Source organism: Lepus europaeus, chromosome 7 (assembly GCF_033115175.1).
Source record: "Lepus europaeus isolate LE1 chromosome 7, mLepTim1.pri, whole genome shotgun sequence".
Taxonomy (NCBI): Eukaryota; Metazoa; Chordata; class Mammalia; order Lagomorpha; family Leporidae; genus Lepus; species Lepus europaeus.
Window position 1 is genome coordinate 51,930,108 of NC_084833.1, and position 15,840 is coordinate 51,945,947.

The following is a 15,840-nucleotide window of genomic DNA, read 5'->3' on the forward strand; positions in this document are numbered from 1 at the left end:
TCCTCTCGCTCTCTGCTTCGGTTTGTCTAGTGGTTTCCTATCACGTCTCTGCTGCATTTGCTTCAAACCACCTGGAACACTAACACTGCATTAATTCTTTAGGAGCAGCGTTCACACCCCTAAAATCATCATCATAATCAAGCAATTCCAGGAGCTCCCCACTACCTCCCTGTATCTCCCTCGCTTGGTAAACCTCGACTTGCCATTTAACCTTGCTGAGCATCCTCAACCGCACAATGAAGGGATGGGCTAACGAGAGCATTGCCCACTCCCAGCTCACGACCCAAAACCCCCAATCAAGGCCAAATCTGCCTCCACGGCCTAGCTTTCAATCTACCACTCATTAGCCACATGACCCTAGGATCACTCTGCCTCTATTTTTCCATTTCTATAATAACTACAATGATAGCACCTCCTTTGTGGGGGGTTTTATAAGAATTAAATTAGATAATACATGTGAAATGCTAAGAACATTGTAAGAACACTCTCTCTTGTATATATACATTATATGCAGGTTATCTGACTCCTAGATTGCAGTTCTTCCTAGGAAAAACAGGTATTTTTCCACACACACACACACACACACGTGCACGCAATAAGCAATATCATCAGAAATGACAGGCTTTGGGCCTGGGCCTTTAATAATATCCCATACTTAAATTCCCACCATATTTAAGAACTTTCCATTCCAGGCAAGGCTGTGTCCCTGAAGGCAAACTGGTATCCCTACCTCCATGCTTTTAATTATGATTTGTTGGTGCCAACACAGTAGCACAGCAGGCTAAGTTGCTACCTGCAATACCAGAATACCTTACTGGAGTAACAGTTCTAGGCTCATCTGCTCCACTTTTGATCTGGCTCCTGCTAATGTGCCTGGGAAAGCAGAAGATGCCCCAAGGACTTGGGCCCCTGCCACCCACGTGGGAAACCCAGGTGGACCTCCAGACTCCTGGCTTTGGCCTGGACCAGTCCTGGCCATTGCTGCTATTTGGGGCGAGAACTGGCAGATGAAAGGTGTCTCTCTCTCTCTCTCTCTCTCTTTCTCTCTCTCCCTCCCTCCCTCCCTCCCTCTCTCCCTTTCAAATAAATAAAATTATTTATAGTTAGAGAGTTAGAGTGAGTTAGTTAGAGAAAGAGCAAGCGAGCAAGCAACAGTGACAGAGAGAGAGAAAGAGAGCTCTTCCATCTGCTGGTTCACTCCCTAAATGGCCACAACAGCAGGGGCTAGGCCAGGCCGAAGCCAGGAGCCACCTCCAGGTCTCCTATGTGGGTTCAGGGGCCCAAGTACTTGTGCCACCCTTTGCTTCCTTCCAGGCACATTAGCAGGGAGCTGGGTGGAGGCAGCCAGATCTCCAAGTGGCACCCATATGGGATGCTGGGGTCATAGGTGGCAGGCAGCTTTACCCATTACACCACAATGTCAGGTTAATCAAGTAAATAAATCAATACAGAAAAAATTAATTATGATTTGTTCTCACCCATCCACTCCTGGGAGGCACCCTTCCCTTCCTTGCCTATGAATCTAAATCCTATGCATCCTTAAAGTCAGAGTGAAACCTGACCACTTCCATAGCACCTCCTCTCTTCTGTGATACAAGGATCTCTCTGCTCTCTCAGTTCCTGTAGCAAACCCTTATCATCTAGACCACTTCACTGGCACTGTATGTGGCCTGGGATCATCATCTTCATATGGAGAAAGCTGCAGGCTCCTTGGGCACAACAGCAATGCGTGTGCATGGCTTTCAAAGCCTGTTTGCACCAAAATAATTTTTAACTTTTAATTCCACTTTCCATTAACTTTTTAACGCATCCTTGTATTTCTGTTCTTCTAGGTCTGGTCTTCTTGATCACAATTATTTCTGCTCATCTGAGCCTGGCATGGTGCCTGGCATGTGACCCTTCAGATATTTGTTGACTAAATAAACAAACATTTAGTACCTATGCCCAAATAAATATGCAATAAGTTTCCTTTTAGCTGATGTGGCTTAGCTATTGATTTGTTGTACTTTGGAGCCAATTAAAGATAGCATAAAGATGAACATCAGCAGGGCAGGGAGAGCCATGGCCAGTTAACTCATCATCATCATAAAAGATAGCAGTATCTAGCCAACTCACAGAATAAGAAAAACATACCTGTCAAAAGGAAATGTTAAGTTAAACTCCAAATTACGAGGCCAAGTCCAAGGGCCTCTCCTGCTAGCAGGTAAGGGAAGGTTGAGGCTTCCCCAAGGCTGAATTCACTCTCTGAATGAATAAACAAGTGTTTGTAGATGGGGGGACTACTCTGTGTAGGCGCTGTCTTAGTTGGTGGGCATACAGCAGGGAACACACTCCTGCTTGCTTTTCAGCAGTTATGGTGGAAGGCTAGGAGGAATGGCACCCTCTAACTCCAAAGTGAAGCCCACAAAGCAACAGCTTCTTGCACCACACTGCTGGCTGTGGCTTCAAGTAAGAGGTGGGGGAAAATGGGACATCTCATTCACGAGTGACCAGCTACAGGCATCCCTGACAGTGCTCTGTCACTCCCAACAAAGCATCGATTGTCTAGAATCCACTGGGAAGTGTGCAGCATCGCTCTCCGCACCTAAGTCATTTCGACACTGCCAGCTGAGCTCTGCCACTAACGTCATTTAAATATCACACCTCTCAAGTGGCACATGTGGCTCAGGATGCCCGAAACAAAACTCAGAGGTGGGACACGAGGGACAGGCAGCTGGTTACATGATCAGGTAGTTCTCCCCACTGCAAAACCTCCGGCTTCTTTCTGTCTAGAGCAGAAACTTCTTCTGTCTTCTGAAGCCTTGAAAAAAAGATTTTTTTTTTCCTCCAGCAGGATACTGAAAATAGCTTTGCATTTAACATTTAAAGTTGTTTTTGATCCCACACTCTTTCAGCTCTGCTCCCTCCTGCAAACTCATTCCACTCCCTAAGGACACTTGGAAGTGTATTTCATAAGCAAACAAACCACAGTCACCATTTTTATCCCTAAGAGTTAAAAAGAAAAAAGTGATTTTCATAATTATATGGAAGATAAGTTGGCCAAGAACACAGACTCTTATCTGGACCTAAAGTTCTAGGACAAAATTTCTTTGAACTCATCAAGAAAGATAGCAGATGAAAATCAGGGTTCATACTGAAAGCATAACTGTTGAGCACTACACACAGGAACTTCTTCACTTCCTCATTATTTGCATGCCATATACTTTGTCAAGAACAAATGAGAGGCCATTTGAGGGCAGGTTTGAACAATGAAGTAGATTTTCCTGTTATGGTGAGAAGACAGAGGACTTTATGGTCAGGAAAGGCCTGGGACATCAAAGTTCAGTGAAGCCAGCTTTACTCAAAGTTACCCCGTCAATCAGTGCCTGGGCCAAGACCAGAGCAAGGGACTCTCCCCCTTTCCACACCAGGGTTTTCCCCAATCTCTGCACGACTGTCTCATCTATGACAACTGAAACCAAATCTTAGTGGCATGCAGGTCAAAACTGCCTTTAAAGAACTTTGTGATGGACAGCAGAAATAGAAGTGGCTGAGGTACCCGGGTCCCCCTAATGCTAATAGCAAGTGACCTGTGACGCTGTGTAGAGGAAGTGGACCCAGCAACACGACGCCTAATTAATGCCACTAATGGCTTAGTTCCAAACAGTATGGTTTCAGGTACAGCCGCCACCACGTGGCTTTGTGGGCTCACTTGGGAAGCAAATCACTGTTTAGTTTCTTTATGTAGGAAAATGTTTTCCAAGCTTCCACTGACTGCCTTACAAATCAACTTCTGGCACCAAACCTGCTTTTAAGAAGGCTGTGCATGGAACACAGAATTCTGAGAGCTGAAGCTCTGCACTGAGCACTACTAAAGCAGCAGTAGCTGGTGACACATTCTAGGAATGTACTTAGGAGAAAACTCTTTAAACCCTTCATTTTATATTCAACAATGCGTACAATGTATTAGGACTTATTAAAAGCCTTTGATCAGGTTGCAGTAAACCACTATTTATACTATATATAACCAAGGACAAATGCTCTAATTCTATATGCAAGTACTTACATGGCCTGACACAGAACTCAGGGTTACAGAGAAGGTAAAAGGAAGAAAACATCTGTACACATGGAGCTCAAAATCCAGCCTTGCTTGCCTCCCTAACATTTCTCAAAAACACCACATTATTTCCAATCTCAGGGCCTTTGCACCTGCTGTTCCTTCTTCCTGGACTATTTTTTCTCAAATCATCCCAGAGCTGAGCTCAAATGCCACCTCCACAGAGAAGTCACCCCTGATTACCCAGTGAAAGCAACCTCCTGCCACCATTCATTTTCACTACAGTTTTACGTTATTTGACTTCTTTCCTAGCGCCAGCAGAATCAAGAGTTAACAGACTGGTTTATCTCCTGCTTCTTCCTCCCCAGCCTCTGTTTGTGTTCTGCTACAACCTCAGTGCCCAGAATGGTGTTCTGCACATGGTGAGCGTTCAGTCAACTTCACTCAATGAGCAGAACTGGAGGGTGGGGAGTGAGGACAACATAATTAATCAGGGCACGACTAGAAAATGAGAGGGTTGGCCATACCTCATACCAATTAGGTAGCACATGGCGATTTGCTGATTGTGAAGTATCAGTGCTTCTGAATGAATGGTTGGCAATCAGAATGTTTATTTTTTTTTTTTTAACTGCAAAAGAAAGGGACCAGCACTGTGGTATAGTGGGTAAAGCTGCGGCCTGCAATGCTGGCATGCCATATGCATACAGTTGCAAGTCCCAGCTGCTCTTCTTCCAATCCAGCTCCCTGCAATGGCCTGGGAAAGCAGAAGATGGCCTAAGTCATTGGGCCCCTGCACCTGCGTGGGAGACCTGGAAAAAGCTCCTGGCCCCTGGCTTCAAATCAGCCTAACTCCAGCTGTTGCAGCCATTTGGGAGTGAACCAGTAGATGGAAGATTGATATCTCCCCCCACCCCTACAAGTCTGCCTTTCAAATAAATAAGTCTTAAAAAAAAAAAACCACAGGAGAAAAAGCAAATAGGGTAAATGTCATCAGAGGAGATGGCACAAAGAAGTGACATTCAAGGGACACAGACACAAGGAAGAGAAATTACTTAGGTCAAGGGAACAGCTTAAGCAAAGCAGAACAGCAAGAGAGAAAATGTGGCCTGGGAGGGCAGAGGGCGACCAGCAGAACTGAACCTCTGGCTTGAGGCTACATCTGCGAATGGGAGTTGGCGAGGAGGGCATGGTGGGGAAGAGGGAAGCAGGGCTAGAAACAGAGAGTGGGGCCCAACCTTGGAAAGCCTGGGAGTCTGGACAGAGGGGTGTCAACCGCATGCCCCCAACAACAGGGCTGTTAGAAGCAAAGCTGGCCACATCATGTGGGAAGATTTGAAAGTACAAAGCAGAGCTGAAAGTTGGTGACACGATAACCTTGGCAGTCTAGGTATAGGGACAAAGAGCTTCTTTCCACTGCTGAGACAGGAGAGAGAGTTAAGTGAGCAAGAGCTCAAGGAGGGTCCCTTCCCACGAAGCCGAATCCCGGAGATTCAGGATTCGCACTGGAAGCAGTGCCCATGGCAGCTTCAGGTCAACTCCCCTACGAGGAATACAGCAGAGTTCAACCCAACAGCTGAGAGCAGAGTACATCTGTCCACACCCTCACACTCTCCAAATCTGAGACAGAGCAAACACATTCAGGATAGCCAGTGTTCATTAGCTTTTTATTCTTTGAAAAAAAGAAGTGGCATCTAATTTCACTGTGCAGTATATATTTGAACATTATATAACACATTTTTATGTAACAGGTTCTTGACATAAAACAATGTTTCCTTCACCATCTGCATGTATTCACAGAACAACTGGCATTAAAAAATACACATACACACATGTGCATGTGCGCGCACACACACACACACCCCGAGGCTATGGGTGGACTTCAGGTCTTTGAGGGTAAGGAGCCAGGGAGAGGAGGACCAAGGGGAGAGACTGGGCAAGGTCTCCCCCACAGTGAGAGCTCTGCAGGTGGCTTTGTGGGAGCAGATCTGGAAGTGCATCTCACCCAAGGACCTACCTGAGCCACACAGGGCTGGTGGCAAAGCCAAGCCACAGAAAGGCAGGAGGAAGCAAGAGAGACAGACAAGCAGGGCAGTTTGTGACAAGCAGCCACAAGCCTCTGCAGCTGCCACTAGGGTACCACTCAAAGGGGTGGCCTCACGCTGCACTGCAGAGGGCATCCGTCCTGCGGTAAAGGAGGTACACGCGCTATGTGGACAGTAAGACCGGTTCCCAGCCACCGGGGGCCCAGCAGGCTCCGGGCCTGGTGTGGGGCCCATTACGGGAAGGGTATCACACAGGGCTTCCTCCCAGCAGGCACCAACTGCCCTGTGTGGGAGAAGCCTCCGGAGGTCCCTGGGGCACAACCCTTGCCACACCCCATACCAGCTCAATGACCTTGGGCAGTTGACAGAACCACCTCACTTGTAAAATAAGGATCATAAGAGGACCTACCTCACGGGGTAGACCTGAGTTAACAAGCCCGAGGTGACTAATATATTTTCTGGCACGTGGAAAGCGCTCCATAAATGTTAGCGGCAGTTATAATCACTATGATTCCCATTTTGCAGATGAAGTCAAGCAGACCCCAAGCAGCTAACTAGTCTGCCCAGGTCACACATTTCGAGCAGCTGTTAAAGGAAGGATCACATGTAAATGTTCTACTCGGCATACACAAAACCCAGCAGGGACAGTATTAGGCAGACTATTAAGTTAGAGGACATCCGTTTCCTCCTTTACCCAGGCAGAGTGCACATGGGCTTCTACTATTCAAAAGGACGGCACGTACTCAAGTGAAAACCATGATCCATTCTATGCCAGCACTCAACGTTCCCTTGAAGCCAAGATGACTAAAGCTTATCAAAGCTCATCTCCCTCAGAGGTTAAGTCCCAACTTGAACCCTGCTTCCACGGAAACCTAACCACCCACCACCACGGCCACTCATGGCCCCGTGGCATCCCTCCTCTCCCGCCTCCACCCACCCCCCACAGCACACATCCATCTTTTCCCCCACATGCTCATTCCCTGAGCGCCCATCCTCTCTCTCCTCCTCCAGCCCTTGAATGAGATGTACACTGGACAAACACATCTTCACAGCTCCCTGTGCCTGTCATTTGGGGACAGCCAGGATGACCACATCCCAAAGTGCTCAGCCTGAGTGAGTACAGGACACATTCCTAAGGACAACTCAACACCAGAGAGAATGTAGCAGAACCTAAGAGAATCAGAACTGGGTCAAGGGCCAGGGGCACTGCTGCCAGGCGTGGGAAGAGGAGCAAACATGAAATAGTATTTCCTTAAGCAGTAAGCACCCAAGCTGGCTCTTGAAAGCACAGGATTTGGACACATGATGATGGGGAGGTGGGGGGTGAGAGGACTGGGAGGGTGCGGCAAAGGGAGAGCCCTTCAGCTGCACTGCTCAGTCTGGGGCTCACAGCAAGCTCTGGCAGACGGGCAGGCTGAAGTGGAGAACACATGGGGCCAAGGAGCCTGGGCCAGGCAACAAGGGGCAGCAATGCCACGACCAGCATTCCTTCCGTGTCTGCTGCGTGCTGCGAGTAGAGCTCCGTTTCTTTTCCATGTTTCCCCTCATTTAAGCCATAGCACAGCTCTGCGAGGGAGGGACTACTAGGATCCCAGTTTTGTAGAGGGGACCACGAAGACCGAGAGCAAAGCACCTCACCCACAGGCTCTGAGGCCACATAAAGAACAGTTAGGATGTGAAGTCTGCACTCTACATCATAGAGCACTGTGTGTGTGTGTGTGTGTGTGTGTCAGGGCAGGGGAGAGGGGGTGGCAGTGAAGGGTTATAGGCTCCAGGGTGACAGAAGGGTTCAACAGGAGAGAGCTTGCAAGGAGCCTGCAAACCTGAAACCCCAAGAACACAAATGCCGGCTACCAGCTGCCATTACCATCTATGATGGACCTGACCTGCTAGCAGCTAAAACCGGGGGGATGGCCCAGACTCCCCTCCCCCCAGTCAAGAGACCAGTGTGAACAAGCCAGGGCTCGCACACACATCTCCCTCCAAGGGCTGCAGGACAATCTAGGAAGCAGCATGACCTAGAGGCTGGAGGAGGATGGACTTGAAGGAGGAAAGACAGGCGAGGCAAACACTGCAAAGGGGCCGAGGACAAGCATTGAATGGGACCCTGAGGCTTAAGACTGGAAAGGCTTTGGAGAAAACATGAAGGGTGGTAGACAGAGAAGCTGGAGGACAAGGGGAAAGAAGATGAGTGTGGAGGAGGCACATGCTCACAGCTCTGCGAGAGGCTGGCAGGAGGGCAGAGACACACACACACACAGACTTGGGGGTACCCGGCGCATACACATGTAGACTGCCCCGCGCACAGCAGGCCCACAGCAGGGCTGAGTCTTCCTCTCCTAAATGGAGAGGGTGGTAGGGAAGGCTAGGGACAAGGAGCACACAGGATGTTCTGAGAAAGGACCCTGGCAGAGGAGGGAGGGAGGGTGGCAGCCGGCTGTGAGGACGGGCTTCCTGTGTGGCAGGCATTCTACAAGCACCATCACCTTAATCCACACCAGGACTCCATGAGGCAGATGCCGTCATTACAGCACAGAGAAGTCAAGCACTTGTCCAAGGCCACACAGCCTGAACCCAAGTCCCAGACCCTTTTAGCACCAGAGTCCCAGCTCTTGCCCACAATGAGAGCCCAAGAAGAGGGAATGGCCGGGGCGGGGGAGATCCACTTGCGTTCTCTGAACCCGGAAGACAGGAGAGGACAATAGGGAAAGCAAGGGACACTGCTGTGGGAAGGAAGAGAGGCTGAAGGAGCTCAGGTCAGAGCAGGTGAGAGGAGGAGAAAGTCAGGGAGAGTGTCTTGGGCAAGTCCGAGTCACGGTGGGGAGAGACAGGGCTGCGGAGCAGGATGCTGTGCCTGCGTCTCCGTGCCCCGTGCTGCACCTCAGCTCTCGAGAGGAAGTTCTACTTCCCTGCCAGTGCCTACGTTAGCTAGCACGATGCCAACCCAAATCGTTTTCTGTAACTAGAACACTGCAAGGGGCAGGAACGGTTTCTGAAATGCTTTCTCCTACCATAGTGAGAGTCAATAAAGGAATCACAAATGAAAGAAAGCTCACAGACGGATGGCAAACAAATATTCAGTATTTCATGTTTACACATTCCTGTGTTTTATTAAGGTAACCATGTCTTTCTACAGGGCTTGTCCATCTCCTAGTAAACCAAGTCCAGGGAGAGCGCTGGTACGGAGGGATCGATCTGAAAGCACGGCCACTTTCCTGTCCAGCCCCGAGGCATGCACATGTCGTTTGCAAATAGCAGAGATACTAGGGTAGCCAGCATTTTATAAATCATCTGAAATGGATCCTGCAAAACGCCATCTGTTGATCTGCTTAACTTTCCTGTGAAAATAGGGCTTTGGCTCATATTCTGGAGGTTCCGGGAGGTAAATACCAACCTGAATTCCAATGGATTAAACACTTAGTGACTAACACCTTTTGAGCAGAAGGAACATGTGGGCTCACCTGGTTCAACTGTCTGACTTTCCAATAGAGGCAAACAGAACCCAGAAAGGTTTAGGCACTTGTCCTAGGTAGCACAGCCATGAACATCCAAGCCTGGGCTAGAACCAGGATGTCTACCTCCAAAATCCCAAGTCAGTGGTCTTCCAACTACCCCTGCTCTTCTCTCTCCCCTTTTAAACTTTAGGGGTTGGTGGGAGGGAGAATAACATACAAATTTAACTATCCTTTTAAATCAATATGACTATTCTGTGGCTACCTCACAATAAAAACCAAAACACCTCGAGAGCCCCAGCTTGAGATAATGCTGACAATTTAAAACCCCATCCAGGAAATTTCCAAGCCTTCTAAATGCGTTCAACAAACCGTTTTTAAAGAATTGATAAAGTGAACTCAGGATTAAAGTACAAATGAAAACATCAAATTTTGTATTTTTTAAAAAAATATTTTCGAATTTCATTGACACCATAATCAAATTTAACAGCAGTAATTTTTTTAAACTCTTGCTTGCAGCACAGGGAGCACGAGATTATTCAAAACTGTTCAGGAGCAGCGGTGATTATTTTAAACTCATGATTCAACGGGCACATTAATTAAAAACTCCACCAACCCAAATTGACAGATCCTGGTATCAATGGGACCAGAAGAATTAAAATAATAGTTGCCACATAAAAATAGATTAAAGGTGGGGAGGGAAACGGCAGCAGATATCCGCAGGACAAATGACACACAAGCCTGTGGGACAGGAGACGCACCTAACAGGCAAGCTCGTTCGGATTTTTGAAAAACGAAGATCCTGGAAACGGGGTTACTGGCAAGAAACGCTTCTTCATAAATATCGAATCTGATTTCTAGAAGCATTATGACAAAACTTGGCTAATGATTCCTCGCTGAGTCGCAGCAATGTAAGAAGGCAGGAGAGACCGACCGGCAAGCGCCAAACGACCACACCAGGCGACCGGGAACCAGGCAAGGGAGCGGAGGGGCGACGCGGCCGGCCCGCACCAACTCCGTGACAGACCCCACGCGGCCCTCCCTCGCCGGCGCTCGCCAGCCGCGCGACCCCGGGGACCACACGTCCCCCCAGATCACATTCATCTCTCCCTGGAACTTCATCCTCAGAGCAAACCCGAGTTGTCTGGGAGGCCAACCCCGACGGGCGCGAGCGGGCACCTTTCGCTTCCCCGACACCTGTCAAAGCCGGAGCCCGAGCCCGCTCGCTGCGCACTCCCCTCCGCCGGGCTCCGGGGCTCCCGGGCCTTCCGCAGGCCCACGCCTGGGCACCAAGCTCACCCTCACTCTGTCCGACACCTGCTCGCGCACCCGCGGGAGATCCTCCCCGGGCCACCCAGGACACAGACCGCACAGGCCCGAGGAAAGTTCACCGGCTGCGGTCAGCTCCAGGCTGGGCCGGGGATTCCCGGGTGCAGCACCGGCCGCGGATGGCCCTAGGGACACGGCTGAAGGGGTGGGCGGGCTCGGACTCCCCGAGTCCCGTGGAGACGCCCTCCCCGCCCCCACCCAACCTCCCAGGCACCCGAAAGGGAAGTGGAGAGGAGGAGGAAGGGTAGAGGCGGCATCCTTCGTCCAATGCCCTTGGGGGCAGCTACCAAGGATGGTCCCCTCAGGGAACCCCCGAGGACCCATCCTGGGACTTGTCATCAGCCTGCTCACCGCTCCCAAAGGGCAGAGCAGTCCCTTTAAGGGGCAGCTGGCTGCCCCCTCCCCCCCGCCAGGTAGCGATGTCCAAGGTGGGGACTCCCGCGACCCGCGACCCGCAGCCGACACTTCGCTCTTTCCTTTAAGGGCACCTCCCGCACCCCTACCCGCCTCGGCCCGCAGCTCCGGCCCAAGAGGAGGCTGGGGGCGGAGGAGCGCGGCGCCTTTAAGGGGCGCAGCCTCCCCGAGGCCCGGGTGGGGGCAGGGAGAGGGCACGGGCCCTTTAAGGCCGGCAGCGGGCACGTCGGGCAGGGTTCCCCGAGGCCGGGCTGCGCCCCGGGCGGTGGCGGGGGCGCCGCGCCTGCCCCCATGCTAACGGCCCGATGGCCGCCCGGGGCCGCGTCGCTAGCCGCAGCGGCCGACACTCACCGTGGCCCGCGGGAGCGCTGGCGCCCGCACTCAGATCCTGCGGCGGCAGCGGCGGCGGCGGCGGCGAGTCCGGCGCGGGTAAACAGGCACCTCCGTCCCTGACCTACTTTCTGCCTTCCCTAAATGTCGCACCACTAACCTACTTTCCGACCAATCCGCTCCCCGCCGGCCCAGGCCCGGCCCCCCGCCCACCAATCGCTGTGCCCAACCCCCCTTCCCCGCCCACCAATGGAGGAGCCGCGGAGCCCGGATACCTGCCTCTTCCCGCCAGCCAATCGGAGCGCGCGAAGGGAGCCCGGGCTCAGGGGCCGCCGCTGGCCAATCGGCGCGCGACTCGGCAGCCCGCCGGCCAGTCGTGTGGCTGCTGGAGAGGCCGCTGACCAATAGCGGGGCGGCGAGGGTGCGACTTACCTGCTCCTTTCGCGCCACCAATCAAGCGGCGCAGAGGAGCGCACGCCCCGAGGACAGGGCCAATCCGCGCGTCTCTCCGGGTTTCCGAGCCCCTGCCCTCTGTCTCTCCCCTCAGGTCTCCCACTGGCCGTGACCACTGCGGGTCCGGACACCGAGCTGCCCGCGGCCGGCTGCTCGCTCGCTCGCTCGGGAGGTCCCTCTCCTCTCGCCCCAGGCTGGTCCCGGCGCTCGCCCCTCCTCCAGCCGCCTCTTCACTGGGACAGCCTGACTCAGGGCAGCATCTCCTCGCTCCCCGCCCTCCAACTCCATCTAGGAAACTGATTTTAGGAACGCAGACTGCCAGACCCTCCCTAAAAACCCCTGGTTTGCCAAAGCCCAAGCGAGGGAAAGGACATTCGGCATGTCCCCGAAGGCTCTTCCACCCCCAGGGCTGCGAGCGTTCTCACTTTCTTTTCCTTGGAGCTGACCTCCAGGCGTCCCCCTGGGGCTGTCATTCTCCGGCGTGGAGCGAAGTCCTTGCATTTCCTTGCCGGAGCAGGAGCCGGCTTGGGACCACCAGCTGTGTGCCAGACGCAGCCCCAGCTACTGCAAAAGGCTGTCCAGTGAGCTAGGCGGGACGAAAGTTACAGAAAATACAAATGCAATACTAAAGGGCTGGTTGGGTGCTGAGAGCGCAGACTTACTTTCGCATCTCACGCCACATAGCAGAGGGCTTTTAGCACAAAGAACGCCTAACCTCTCTAGATGTCAAACTTCTGGATACCAGGACAGTCTGCTTTGTTATCCATGTCCTGCTCCCCCTTTAATCCCTAATGGGGCGGGTAGGGCGATTACTTAGCAAGGGGACCGAAAATGTGTGGATGCATATACAAGTGGAATGAAGTCACTTCACCCAATTCTGTGGCCCAGCTCCCACCGACCCTGGAAGTCTAGCTGCATTTTTATCATTGCGAATCTGTTTTTGCATTCCCAGCTCAATGCTAGGCACAGGGCGTTTGCCCGCTAACTCCTTGTGAACCGAATATAGGCTGTTTCCATGGTCAACCAACTTCATGGGTAGCTTACCGTTTTTTCCTAATCTTATGCACAGATGGAATGTATTGCTATTTATTTTGTCTCTGCCACGTTTCCTGAGGTCACTCAAAAAGGGAACTTTAGCAAAGTGCTTGACGAGATATTGTGGACAAGATAAAGAGCATGGGCTGCATGCTAGTATAATTAATTGGGCTAATTAACTAGTTAAGTAACCATAACCTAAAGATGCTGATAAATGTGTTCAGGTTGACTCAAAAGAATGGTAGAGGGAATCAATATTTTGGCAGCACCTACTATGTGCCTGGCACTATGCTCAGTGCTTTCCTGGCACTTTCTACCTTAATCCTCACAACTACCCCAAGAGGAAGCTCTTATTACCTCATTTCACAGATGAGGAAACAAACTCAGAGTTTAACTAGATGGCTCAAGGTCACACAGTAAGTGGCAGAGCTATAACTCAAACCAGATGTTTATCTCTGTATTTAAAAACCTCCACACCATGAGCTACCAGTAAGTAAGATGACAGAAGGTTCTCACCCAGGTCCAGACTTTAGGACTTTGAGCAACGTCTTAAATGAAAACCTGGAGGACTTGCATCCTATCTGCAGATAACACAAAGCCAGGAGGGGGAGAGACAGCACTGCACAGATTCTCTGTTGAAGTCATGGGATAAATGTGGGGTCCCATTCTGGAAAACCAGCTGCACCCGGGCAAGCCAGGGGATCTTAGCAGCTGTGGGTAAGAATGAAAGACTTAGGTGAGTAACAACTCTCTGTGAGACCCTAGTGAATTGTGGCTGGCAAAATAAACGAATGCTGTTTTGGGCTGCATCAATAGAAGTCTAGTATATAAAGCAAGACAAGTGCTATTATTGTGTTGCTCAGTGCTGGGCCAGTACCCATGTCTGCAATTAAGACTTGGCAAAGAGAAATTACTACATGCACCAGGAGAGGGACCAGGATGTAGAGAAACTCCCAACCACGTCACCCGAAGGAAGGTAAGAGGAAGCAAAGCTTTTGCCCAGGGGATACAAGGCAACTATGGTCATGATTTGAAGAGCTGTCCAGGAGAAGAGAAACTAGACTTGTTCTTTGGGGCCCTAAGGGATAGGAGGGGGCTCTGTGGGTAGACACTCTAGTATGATCCATATGAAGAATTTTCTAGCAACCAGAGCATCCCCTGCCCCGGTACATTGAGGTTCTCACCACAATAAGTGGCCAAGCAAGAATCTGATGACCGTGCCAGGGAGGTGGTACCAGAGATCTGTTCTTCTGAGGTCATGTGCTTATGTTCTTATACCTGGGTTTTCCTCGCTGAACAGTTATCACCCTGCCTTTTCCTACCCTCCGTGGTTAAACACCTGTCTCTCTCACATGAACTCGTTCTTCATGTCTAACTGTACCCTCCCATTAGGTGATCCCAAACACCCCCATCTACCACTGGTACCTACCTTCCTATTTTCTACCTTCCAGAATACTGCTTTCAATTATATAGGCATTGCTAAGGCCAAAGTATTGCTCTCAACCTAAATGAATAAATGGCATGAATAGAATCATAGGAATAAAAGGAAGGGAAAAGAGAACTTTCTTGCAATCTCTACTGTATATCAGCTACTTTAAATATATTTAATATAACCCTCACTAAGTCTAGCAACTGATAGCTACCCTCTCCACCATTGCTGCTGGCTGACTTATCAAACTGCCTCATCTCTTTTTACCTCAGTTTCCTCTTCTGTAAAATGGGGGTAATCTAATACGTATTTCAAAGGACTGATGTGCGAGCGTAATGAGGTAACAGATGGAGAGTTCTTTGCACATCACCTGGCATACAATAAAAAATCAGTATATATTAGGTATCACTGCTACCAATCCCATCAAATAGGCATTTATTGTTCCCAGTTGTACAGACGAAGTTAGTGAGGATAAACTAATATATTTCACAAAGGCCTCTGATGCAATACCCAGGTCCATTAGAATTACCTGGGGAGTGTTTACAATATAGAAGCCTAAGTCCCAATCTGGAATATTCTGAGTCAAGGTTTTTGGGATCTGAGATGCAGATAAACTTGCAAACTGCTGATCTAAAGGAATAAGTACAGGCTCTGAAGTCAAACAGACCCAAGACCAAATCCAGAGTTTGTTGGATTGAGTGGAGAAACCAATGACAGCACAACTTATGCAAGAGAGTTCTCTTTGGGCGAGTAGATGTTGGGGAATCTTGAGGTGGACATGTTAATGTTTTTATGGAAAACCACATGGGAATGTGTTGCTATAAATAACAGTACTACAGTGTTTCAAGTGCTGTTCTAAGAATTTTGTATGTATTACCACATTTAGTTCTCACAACCTATCTACTAAGTTGGTACCTCTATTATTCCTATTTTACAGATGCGAAAACTCAAGCACAGAGAGATCCTGAGACCCCAGGAGCACAGTGCTCACCACTTGGCTATATTGTCTGTTCATAATTCCTGTGGCAAAACAAAGTAACTTGATATTTTTGGGATACAGTAGCAATTCAAGAATCAATTTATAAGTGATACTTACAATTAAAAATGAATTTTTCTGGGGCCTGTGTTGTGGTACAACTGCTAAGCTGTTGCTTATGATGCTGGCATCCCCCATCACAGGGCTGGCTTGAGTCCTTGCTGTTCCACCTCTGATCATGCACCTGGAAAAGCATCAGAAGAGGAGTTGAGTACTTGGGCTCCTACCACTCACATGGTGGACCTTGACAGAGTTCTTGGCTCCTGCTTCTGCCTGGCCAAGCC

At 50.2% G+C, this 15,840-nt stretch overlaps 1 protein-coding gene across 5 annotated transcripts in view; it reads right to left on the minus strand.

The window, feature by feature from the left end:
* BMAL1 (basic helix-loop-helix ARNT like 1) overlaps positions 1 to 15,637 on the minus strand; it is a 108,786-nt gene extending 93,149 nt beyond the window's left edge. For 4 of the 5 annotated variants that reach the window (XM_062196474.1, XM_062196473.1, XM_062196472.1 and 1 more), the window contains exon 1: positions 11,625 to 11,730. The gene's annotated coding sequence lies outside the window, so the exon portion shown is untranslated. Of the gene's footprint in view, positions 1 to 11,624; positions 11,731 to 15,616 lie in introns of those variants that run through there. The other variant, XM_062196471.1, reaches the window with a different exon arrangement.
* Between the last annotated feature and the right edge of the window lie 203 nt (positions 15,638 to 15,840).